We start from the raw sequence: 12,908 nt of genomic DNA, 5'->3' as shown, positions 1-12,908 counted from the left end.
AATTTTTATAGATTTCAAACCGAAATTTAACTGCATAGACTCAAAAAAAATATGCAAAAGAATATTATTCCGACCTCTACTTATTACTATTTACTAATAACTTATTAGTGATATGGCCCTTAGATAATTGCCGATCGGCAATAGTATTTTTATAGAAAATATAAGATAATATAAGATTAGCTATTGTCCACTAGAAAGTATAATTATCTAACTTTTAGAGAATTACATATACCAAAGACTAAACTCATTTTTGTAAAACTGTATCACAGAAATATTCATGTTTTGTTTTTACTCAAAGGAGGTAAAAAAAAGGAGGTAAGTAGGTTGTATAGGTATTTACCAATATCTATTATGTGTTTTTTTTTTAATCAAAGATTATTTTTATTATTACCTATTCATTTACTAATTGGGAATTTGGTAATGGGGGGGAGAGTTATTTATTTATTTTTTATTAATTATTATTTTTTAATTGTATACATATATATTATATATTATACGTAATAATTGTATTATATTTTTATAATATTAAATATCAGTCATAAATAATATAATGGTCATATCTAGGCATTAGGCTGATAGCTATTCAATGCAAAAATCACGTACCTAGGTATCTAATATACTATAACAAACATAATAATTATAAACAATAGAATATTATATCAATATTAGTTATATTTTTCACTCGTTTAGCATAATATATTTGTAAAAACACGTTCACATTGATCTCCTATTATATTATTGAGAATGATTTAAACTTTATTTTAAAATACCTTAAGTAATGTAATAGTATTTACAAGTCTGATGTTTCTTATATCTCGTAAGTATCTACGTTTTAACAAAGTGGATAATAAATTATTGAAAACTCATTAAAATAATACATATTATATAACATTATGGTGTATATAGGTATTTCTATGATAATTCAGTTAATTAATATGTGTTTATTTATCTTCACTTAAAGTTTCTACTGTAATGTCGGGTTCAACTAGTAGGTATATATATAAGTATATAACAGGTTACTAACACTTTGTGAGTTGTTGCCTACGTATTAGATAGGTATAAAATTTCACGGCACCATAATACTACACGGTGTTGTGTGAACCCACCAAACCACTAACCAGGACACCCTCAACGCTGTTCAATTCAAATATTTCACATCGATAATACAACCATAATCACGACTACTAGTACCTAATACAAAATAATAGAATAAAATATCGTACAAGAATCTAAGTCAATTGTCAACATATCCAAAGGATAGGACAAAAAAATAATTAAAAAAATACATAACATTTTCATTTAATTATTATTTTGACTCCATACCAGTATTAGCATTGTTTACTATATAACCTTATATACAGTGACTAGTCTTATGGGCATTACATATGTATGTATTATTTACTTTGCCCAAACATCTTGGACATTTGTATTATAATGACTGATCTATCCACTTGGACCGTAACATGTATACTATAAACAAAATAATAAAATAACTATTTTTTTGGAAAAAAACTTAATATTGAGACATATTTTCTTTTAACACTCATATTATTTGTAAATGGCAACTGAATGCCAAACTATAATTATAACTTGATAGTTATAAGTTGTAATTCGTAAGTTATAAGTCAACATTCAAGTGGCTTGATAAAAATTAAGTTCATTCAGAGTTACTATAATTTATTATCAATAAATATGTTATATTTAATCAAATACCTATTTGAATAATAATTTGTCTCATGATATGAATATGGCGCGGTGTTGCTTTGATAGCAGTCTAAAAAAAACTGTTTATAGGTATATCGTCTATGCCCTATGGCAGGGGTCTCCAATTAATATTTTTGAAGGGCCACATTAGGGATCTGAAAATTTTTCACGGGCCATCAAAATTCTAAGTACATATTTACATTATTTAAAAACCAATAATATTTAACAAAAATGATAATTTACAATTATAATGTTTTCGTAATATGTGTTATTTATTATTTGTTTGCGGGCTTGATAAAATGTGTTCGAGGGCCGTATGCGGCACGCGGGCCGCCATTTGGTGACCATGCCCTATGGTATAAGCCCCGGTTGTAGGCATAGACTACCATTAGTTCAGTCATGCTCACTATCTTAATAAGTATAGTTCAGCTAGTTTTTTGTTCAAAAGACCCTAGTCCACGGACAATAAACATATTATTTAACATACAAAAAAAATTTCGGGGAGGGTTAAAACCCTAGAACCCGACCCGTGCGTACGCCACTGCTACAGTAAAATATCGTTGTACCGCGGATGCCAATAACGTATTATATAACGTCGATGTGCCCCGGTAGCGTCGACTAGCGTGTCGTTTCCGTCATCGTCACCGCCGCCCGCCAGCCATCGTCGTGTTTTGCGCGAACATCATTTCGAACGCGCGCGCAAAGCTCTATAATAGCAGCCGATGACCGTAGTTCGCGATGATTTTGTTCGACGAGCGCAGCTGCCGCCGCCGCGCAATCACGTCACCACCGCGTATATACAATATACATATTATTATAATAACACCGCGCAACACGCATATTATAATATATAATATTATTATGTATAATGTATATATATATGTATACGGCTGCCGTGCGGCACCACAAACAAATAATTATTACGTTTCAAATATTATACGAATCAATTATTATCGCGTCCCGCGAAAGGGTGATTTTCGCATAAAATAATCACGATGATGATAATAATAATAATATATGCACATATTGTTGCACGCCGCCGACCCGAGGGTTGGAGGTGTCGGTCTCGCTGCCGTCGTACAATTTACCATCGCCAACACGCCATTTATAATGATGATATTCGTGTGCACGACGCGAAATGCGAATATTGTAGTTATATGCATTATATAATATCGTTATATATACATACGCACGCGTATTATTATACTATATATATATAACGTAGTGAGCATTGCAGCTTGTACACGAGTCGACGAAATACCTATAGTTCTCGACTTGTACACAGAGCTGTAGGTTTTAGGTATGTATTGTTGGCTGTGGAGTATTTACAACTTTTTTTTGGGGGGGAGGAGGTGAAAAATGTATTACATATTATATGTGTAAATCTAGTAAAATTATGAAATGAAATCAAACACTTTTTGTTCTCATTAGCTGAATCATCAACCCCTGAACCCCTCGGAAACCCTCTCCCCCATAAATACGCCACTGATTGTAGGTATATAGTATTGCGTACGGGATATTTCCTCATAATGTTATCATTACGCGTGTTATACGTGCCTACTTTGTATACCGTCATCGTGCCTACACATATAGGTTATGCGCGTATAGCACGGGGCGAATCGTGAATATATTATTATTGTTATTGTTTTGTGGGTGAATAATATAATATTATTATGTCACATTGTTTAATGGCTCACTCATGCCGAATCGGCGTTTCCTAATTATTGCGGACAAAGTTATGAAAACCGTTACGCGAGTGGCGGACGAAATCTAATAAACGGATGACATACGAATTTAATGCGGACACGAATTTAATATTTAATACACGCTAATTTCCGACTAATTTTTAATACGACGATTGCAGATGCCGGGCAATTCGTGATTGATATATCGACAATCAGCGTTGTTGTTTACTTATCTACAACTACTACTCGACTATAATGTTAATTATCGGCATTAAAAGATTGTGGCGGCGCTTTTGACACGACGCGCGACGGTCAAACAATATTTCAAATCAGTTTAACCACGACCTTACAGCTAAACGTCAGTGAAAGTCTTTAAATTTAACGATATATGTTTTATCCTAATATTTATACCAATTGTTCGTGGTCTTTAACGAAGTATAGGCTGGTAGCTATTGAATAGAGCCATAACAGCCTAACCCACAAAAGTGAAATTTTGCAGGACGGGCACTAAAAGTTTTGTCTATTTTTCAACTTTTTTTTTATCTTAGTAAATCCACTCCAAGAAAAATAACTATAACTCATTAGTATGTATATATCCTTGCCTTTTAAACCATCTATAAAGTACCAGTCAATTAAGTTGGTTAAGTTTTAATGTGGGTTAGACCACATTCAAAATGAATTGTACTGCTGTACAAGATTTAAAGTAAAGTAAAAAAAAAAAGGTAGGCAAGTGAGTATCGCTCTGCTGTATAGTAGAGACAGAGAGTAGGCCACTATAATGGATGTGTTAAATTTGAATGCAATGACAGGTATCATTCTATATACGAAAAACGATTCTGAACGGAGATGATTTGTCAGTCTATGATAATTAGTAGGATATATTATATTATAACCTATATTTAAATTGTAATATATCGTTATTTTACGCGATTTCATAAAAACTTAAATTTTATAAACTTATAAAAATTTTTTTTACATTAACGCTGGAATTTTTTTTTATAGTTACCTGAAGGAAAACTTATGGATAACCTTGTATTGGGTTTTTTAACCTTAGGTATAAATCAGAAAAATTTTAAGAGTTTTTAACTTAAAAATTCCTTGCAAATTTTCGCGATTTTGATATAATATTTCGTAAACATTTAAACTTTAAATGCTTATAAACACAAATTGTGACCAACGATTTTTGATTTTTTTTTTACTACGATAAGTACAACTTATAATAAACTTAGAAAGTGAAGTGGAAAAGGGACCGAGTCGACTATACGCGTACCGATTAGCTTTTATAACGTCCTACGATCCCTGACCATTATGTGTGACAGTGTATAATTATAATATTAGTATTTTGATCTGATAAAATCAAACATATATTATACACTCAGTGTTGCATTTGGTGACCATGTTCTATTCTCACTTCATAAACAATGAAAACAACAAACAACGATCAAAGTCCGTGTCAATCTATAACCGTGGTTTAAACTGTGTTACGGTATACGATGGGCGAATAGTGCAAACTCCGTCCAACGGTGAATTTTAATAGTTTTCATCAGTCAAATTAAAAATAAATATGTTAAGTTATAGCATGTAATGATAAAATAAAGGCATTACAATTCTTTACATTTGTTTTTATATATATTTATGGTTCTCGTACGATTTAACAATATCAACTAATCAACTATTAACTAACAGACGTGTATGTATTATGTAGACTTACCATCACACTAAAAGGATTCCTTAATTAATATAATTAACATTAGTATGTGATTGTTATTTTTTAAAACTGTTCTGAAATATATGTTTGTAGAATGTTTTGCGGAATTTTAACTTTAAAAAAAATTAATTAAATAATTAACAAAAATCGAATGAAAAAACTACAGTTACCCATATAATATGTAATTTATGTATACTGCTGTATAGGTTAATAGGAATGTCTACAATAAAAAATTCGAAAAAAACAACACTCATTTTCTGCTACTCTTTAATGCTGCAGTGCTATTGATTTAATTTTAGCAATTTAATATGTATAAGTATTATGTTTGTTTAACATGTTAATATTCATAATTTCAAATGTGCATCTATCGGATGGGGTGACCGCGTTCACAGTATAATGACGAGAAAACATTTTTTTCATTCGACATCGTCGCCCCCACAGTTATTTTTTGTTTCAATTTTAGCCACTGCACCGTACAGACATATACTAATTACATATTATATTCATACAGTGTCAACCCGTTTGAAACACTGTGACTGATGTGTATATGTATATTATAATAATATGCACATAGTGTTTACAGTTTATAAATTATTATATAGGTATATGTAATAAAAATAATGTGTATAATGTATTCTAATACACAATATATAAACTGGGTAGACGAAAATAATATGTACACGACTCAAGCCCGCGATGTGATTGCAAATCATTAAAATATTATTTCTATTGAAATATTGTATGAAATGTGTATATTATGTAGGTATAGTAATATACTAGTAACTATAGTATAATATACACTATACAGGGCTATCTTGTTTTCGTGCTTCAATAAATTATGCCATTTTATTTATGATTTCTCACTTTTCTCAAAATACGTGCATATTTTTAAATACTTTAATATTTTATGGCGCCAGATTAAAATATTGAATTTTGTACGCATTTAATAACGATGATACATAGTTTTTATTTTCAAACTACAATGAATTAATCTCCCCATGTCCTATAATAGTTTAGGTTGAACTGCTGTTGACCGCATTATATTATTTTGACTGCAGTGCAACTCAAATTAAACTACACATCCGTTTTGTACATTTTAAAACTCTATAATAACTGCCAACTGATATAAAAATCGAGTGTACCTATTCCTTATAGCACATTTCACGTTCGTATACATTTAGTTATTCTACGATTTTTGCAGTGAATCCTTCGTTAGTTCTACGCAATTTTATTAATTTATTAGTAATAATAATAATTATAAAAAATATTAATACTTAACCCTTCAAGTTTATAGTATATACAATATACATGATACTATGATAGTAAAAATATAATATAAAAAATTCTTTATTAAAAAAATTGCAATAATGTATTTGGTCAAAAACATTAATTCTTGAGTTAGGTTACATTAATTAGAGCTTTAAAAAAAGAGAACACTTAGCTAAAGTAACTAGTTAGGTAGTTTTTTAATAATCAAGAAAAATGGGCGATTGTAAACCGCCAGAGTACCGGTTAGATAAAAAGGTAATGATAAGGTCTAACGTAAAGTTCACCAGTTTTATTTTCTTACTTGTATGGGTAGTTGGAAACTCCACCAGTGTTAAGACCTTCCTATACTTTAAATAGATCAAAATTGCTAAAGTTTATATTAGTTTAACATAACATACGTACATATTTTATTATTATTCAATAACAATGATATAGATAACTTTTGGCCTCCACTGCATGAAATATCTCAGTGATGCCCAGTAATCTATAAAAATAAAAAATGTTATTAATATATGTTATGTATTACTCGATGTTTGCACCTATAAACTTTCTAACTCCAACACAAGCATAATAACTTAAAAAAATTAAACATTTTTTGTAGGTAGATATTTTTTATAATCTATTATGCCACCACAGTATTAAAACATATTATATACAAATATGTTACTTATAATATTTATATGATCAGTAAACTTTAGTAACAATAAGTTTTGATTTTTATGACAATAATTGATGTTAATTTTAACAATAGGATCAATCCAAAATATAGGTATAGGTTGGTAGGTACTAGATAGTAATGGTACTATGATAGTATAATGTGATCATAGGCTCATAGAATATTATCATTTACTCATTTATTGGTAGTAGGTTAGTACGGTTGAAAATCGTCTTGTTCGCATATCGAATCGCATGTTACATCAAAAACTGCCAAGCTCGCATATTATACCTACATATATCGTCGGCACTATATTGCAGCTATCGGTGAGATGTCTCTTCGGATCCCTCCCCGCCCATAAAAATATGATAAAAATAATATTATTAGATATTATGCATCGTGCAAGACAACATACATACATACATACACACACGCACACGTGAATACGCTTATTATATGCGCCGTGAAGATTTTAAATGTACGATAATATTATGTATGATAATTTTAATATCCGCCACTTGTCGAGTTCTCGCCGACTTTGGCAACCGTTATCATGCAGACTGCGGCGACCGTGCGCGTGAAATGTCCGTGTCGCTGGACAGAACTTTCGGACGTTACATTTTCAAGCTGTCACGTATAAGGTACCTATCATATACAGATATTGTACACAATGCACATCATATTATATAATCATAAACGATAGACCTGCGTGAATATGCACAAGTACATACAGTGTGTTCAGAATGTTTGGCAATAGTAGTTTTTCTATCTCCTCATATGGAATGTTTCTGGATTGTGACGTTTGATGCATAATATTCAAGTATGGTAATAAGGACTATAAATGCATATTATTTGAGAATATGTTTCGAAATTCCCTCTTTTTTGTTTTACGTTTGAGGAATATTAACTTTTGATTTTTAAATGTCAACAACTATTTTGTTTCTACGTATTCTAATGGAAATAGAAAAAAAGAAGGAAAGTATTGCGTTGCAGAATAGTAGATGACGAGATACCTCGTCATTGATTAAATCACTGTAATGTATATTATATTATAATATATAATATATTATGTGTTTTACTATTAGTAATAGGGTAGGTTGAACTAATTTCTGTCGTCGATTAAATGTTAATTTTAATGTCGAACACATTACATTTGTAAAAATTATAAATAAAATATTTTAAATATCTAATTTCATCCAAATTAGAAATTTAAAAATTTCTACTTTTAAATAATTGTATTTATATATAATTTATATATTTTGGTTCCAATACGGACTCGTTGTAAAACAATTTAAAGCCTAAGCTATAAAAATTGAACAATTTATTCATACTTATCTCTAAATAAGTTTTTACGTTTTCATGAATTTTTCAAAATGTTAACTTAAATTCTTGTAAAAAAAAATTGTGCCTCTGTATCATTAAATATTCAAATATTTATAATAACAACGCATCAATAATTTCGTATTTAATTTTAAAACTTTTTGAACCATACAAATATTTTATCGGTATTGGGTGAACAGACCAGTGATTTAACAGTTAAGGATTTGTTTGTAATTAAAATGTATTCATAAATTGGTTTTCAGTATCACATTTACACATTTTAGATATTAAGATTGGTATAACTAGTGGCGTAAATTGGGTCCAATTTCTGGTGGTGCAGAGGCATATTTTCAACCTATAGGTAATTTCCAACACACAAATAATCCAACTTTTTAAGTAAAATCCTTTCCTATAAACTATATATTTTCCCATAATATATTTCTTTAAATAATAAATACATTTTGAATTATTTTAGCAGTAAACCCTTTATTATTATAATATTAATAAAAAAAATAGTCAAAAATGTTTTTTTATTTATTTTAAGTTGAGATTACGTCCTCTTTCCACAGTTCCTGAATCTTATTTATGAATATTTATGAATATAAATTAATATTATTCTTTTTTTCGATCTGCAAAGTAGCTAAACTACTAGCCTTTCTTGCCCCATAGTCGTTCTAAGGTAAGTTTTTAACCTCTTAAGACAAGAAAAAGATCTTTCACAACCTGCTGTATTAGTAGGTATTGTTAGGAATATTTTTAATGTCTCTGTAAATAATGGAAAACCTTTTTGAATGTAAGTTTGTTTTATGTATTCTATTTTTGATTCTAATTTGTCAGGTACTGAATTATTGCCGTATTTTTTATTTTACTATTTTAGAACATAGATACTAGATAGAATAATAATTTAATTGATAATGCCTATTACATGCACGGAATTTACAATTTTGTATCTGTTTATATATTATTATATATTTCAACGATTTTCTGGTGGTGCAAAAACATACATTGCACCACCACATTTTAGATGTGGTGGTGCAAGTGCTGCATTTGTAGCACCCAGTTTATGCCACTGGGCATAACTGTTTATTAAACTAACATTGATAAAACCATATAAAACTAATTTACTATTAAGTATATTAGTTTTTTTGAAAAAAATAAGTGAAATCCTAGTGATTGAATACACCAGACTAGTCTATGAACACTTCAAACCCAGTGTATGAACACCTACAAATATTTGATAAAACAATTTATATTTAATATAATTCATGAATGAAATGTAGTTCCTTTATTAAAAATAACACAAAACTTAAATATATACATATATACCTAATTACAAACTTAGTAACAGGATTAGAATAAAAATTTTAAACAAACATAACTATAAGTAAATATATTAGTGAAAACCAACTTGGTAACCATTAAAATAAATATCTTTGTAGGAAAGTAACAATGTTAGAACTATATTATATAACAGTAGTTGTATATAAAGTGTTTAAAAATTAACAATTGTAACTTGTAAGTAAAATAAAAAAACTTATCGGCAGAAATCACAAATGTAAGCAACCGTGTTTTTTTTTAATTTTAAAAAAATTACTAGGATTTGTTAAATTTTAGTAACTAGTAATTGAACACCTACATAAGTAGTTAAAATAAGCTTTTTTTTCAAATTTTTAAGCAAGAAAATGATACAAAATTAGGTATTTAACATAAAAAACAAATAATTGCCATATATAATAAAATAATCCATAAGTTATTCAGTTCCCACAAAAGATAAATCATAGTACTTTATACTTTATTAAGCAAATTTGGTCCAAACACACGAAAATTCGTTGACTGTGATTTTGAATATTTATCACTTTCTGTTATCACATGTTAACTATCAAAACCTTGGTTATACAGTATGACCACTATGTATAATATTGACAACAAAAATTATTTATTCGAAATTTTTAATTTTTAATTTATAATCATAATACATTTTATTTTTCCAGCTGACAGGCGCAACACAAATTTAACTGCTCATTCGTTTTGTACATTTTAAAACTGTAATAGTTATAGACGTATAGTTGTGTTCGTTAAATATAAATTAATATTGTCCAAAATTAAATTGGAAATGAGTAACAATAATTATTATCGTTATAAATTAGAATAATATAATAATTTGCTGTACAAGTGATCAGAATAAACGTCATTAACGCGTTCCGCTATATTGTATTACTAGTAATAGTACCTACTACTTAATTATTAAATTGTTTTTCTGTTTTAAACAATTTCTGCCGGGAAGGAAGTCAGGTAGAAGATGGCCAGAATTTCATAAAATTTATTTGTAATTAATAAGCCTGGAAAGTGCAAATAACCATTATTATCTTTTATTGCTTGGAAGAACAAAGAAGCTGAAAATGTTATTATTATTAAATTACTTCTTACTTGTTGTGATATTGATAAATAATATACTATTTTGTTAATTAGGTGTAACGTGTAACTACCTACTATTGTTTAAATACATCTACAGAAACTAGGTTACCATTTTAGTTTATTAAAATATGTTGTCTACAGTACATACATATTAGAGTTATTTATTGTTAATTTTAACATTTTTAATTATTTATTATTATTATAAAAGATTATTATTTTTAAAAAAAATCTGTAATGGTTTTCTGCTTCATTGAATTTAGTTTCATTTTTTCAATAGTATTTTCTATAGTAAATAAAGCATCAAAAACCTCAACAGTGACTTCTGACTGGAGCGAAAAATTTCGTCATTTTTCCAAGGATGAACTGGATTTTTTTAAAGTCACGAGAGGTACAGGACTTGTGTCATCTTCATTGTCTTTATCAATGCTTAATGTATTTTCCAAAATTTCGGCGTCAGAGAGGACTCCCCATACAGCAACATCTTCATCTACATTGACATAATCGGTGAAAGATACATTTTCTTGAGTTGGCAGGGAATTCCATTGTATCGATTCAATATTCAACTGGTCGTTTTCTGTTTCTTGAATTTCTATGGTAAATCCCGATTTTTTAAAACACTTGAGTATCGTAGTAGGAGCCACTTTTTTCCATGCCTTATCAACAAATATCATAGCAGTTAATACACTAATGTTTGGCGTTTGTTCACTTTCAATGCATTCCAAAACATTGTTTACAACTTCTTGACGGTAAAAAGTTTTACAATTCTTAATTATACCTTGGTCGAGTGGTTGCAACTTCGATGTGGTGTTAAGAGGAAAAAATTGAAGTTCTATATTAGTTAAAGGTGGGGGTTATTTTGAACTGTACAGTTGTCTAAAAACAGTAGAATTTTTCGTTCCTGTTTTTTCATGTCTTCATTGAGTGAAAATAACTATTCATTAAATAATTCTGTCGTCATCCATGCCTTTTTATTTGAACGATAAGTTATAGGAAATGAACGTATGCCCTTAAAACACCTAGGTTTGGCAGCTTTTCCTATGAGTGGAGTTAACTTTTCGGAGCCGTCCATGTTTACTGCTAATAAAATCGTTAACCTGTCTTTACTATGTTTCCCGCCGTGGCATTTTTCTTCTTTAAAAGTGAAAGTTTTATCTGGTAAACATTTAAAAAATAGAGCGGTTTCATCTGTGTTGAACACGTTTCGTGGCTCGTAATTTTTTAACAAAGTTGAAAGTTTACGATGCCACTCTGAACACAGGTTATCGTCAACACTAGAACTTTCTCCACAAATTTTTTTGAAAACAATACCGTTTCTTTTCTTAAAATTCGTTAATCATCCATCACTAGCTAAGAAAAACGGGATGCCCAACTCTTTGGCGAATGATTTTGCTTTTTCTTTGAGTAAGAGGCCACTTACAGGCACATTTTGCCCTCTGCATTGCCTAACCCATTGTACTAATCACTCTTCCAGTCTTGGATGCTCACCTTTACTGTTTCGTTTCCGACCACCGCTTGATGACGCAGTGATGATTTTATTTTTGTCCTTCAAAATCGTAGACAGTGTACTTAAAGGAATGTCAAATGTCTTAGCCACTTCGGTTTTTTTGTCACCTCTTTCAACCGCTTCAATCAATTGTTTTTTTTCCGAAATCGTCAAAGATTTGTATTTTTTAGAATTAGACGCACTCATCACATGAACTTGACTTTACAACCGACCAAACGAAACTAAAATAAAACTACATTCGGCTGACGGCTATTGACGACTCGACGAGTTAAATTACGATTAGAGACGATTAAGAAATAAAACGATAAGGTTCTTACAATAATATTCTATAGTTATCGACAATAATAATCTAAATTTCTACACGATTGTATAGTATTTATTAATAAAAAGATTATAAGAATACAGATAAAATACATTTGGTGAATATATACTTCGAATTTCCGAGCATTAAACGAATGATACTTCGAATTGTCAAGTGTTAGTGGCCAGTTTTCCCAAAATTTAATTTCGAATTACCAAGTGTACTTAAATGCATTGTTTTTGTTCGAATTACCACGTGGTTTTCAAGGAACCGAGTATTTACTTCGAATTACCGAAGGTTTCGAATTATCGAAGGTTTGAATTATCGAGAGTCGACTGTACTTAAAA

The sequence above is a fragment of the Rhopalosiphum padi genome, chromosome 3 (genome assembly GCF_020882245.1).
Source record: "Rhopalosiphum padi isolate XX-2018 chromosome 3, ASM2088224v1, whole genome shotgun sequence".
Lineage (NCBI taxonomy): Eukaryota > Metazoa > Arthropoda > Insecta > Hemiptera > Aphididae > Rhopalosiphum > Rhopalosiphum padi.
Note: the sequence above shows the minus strand (reverse complement) of the source record.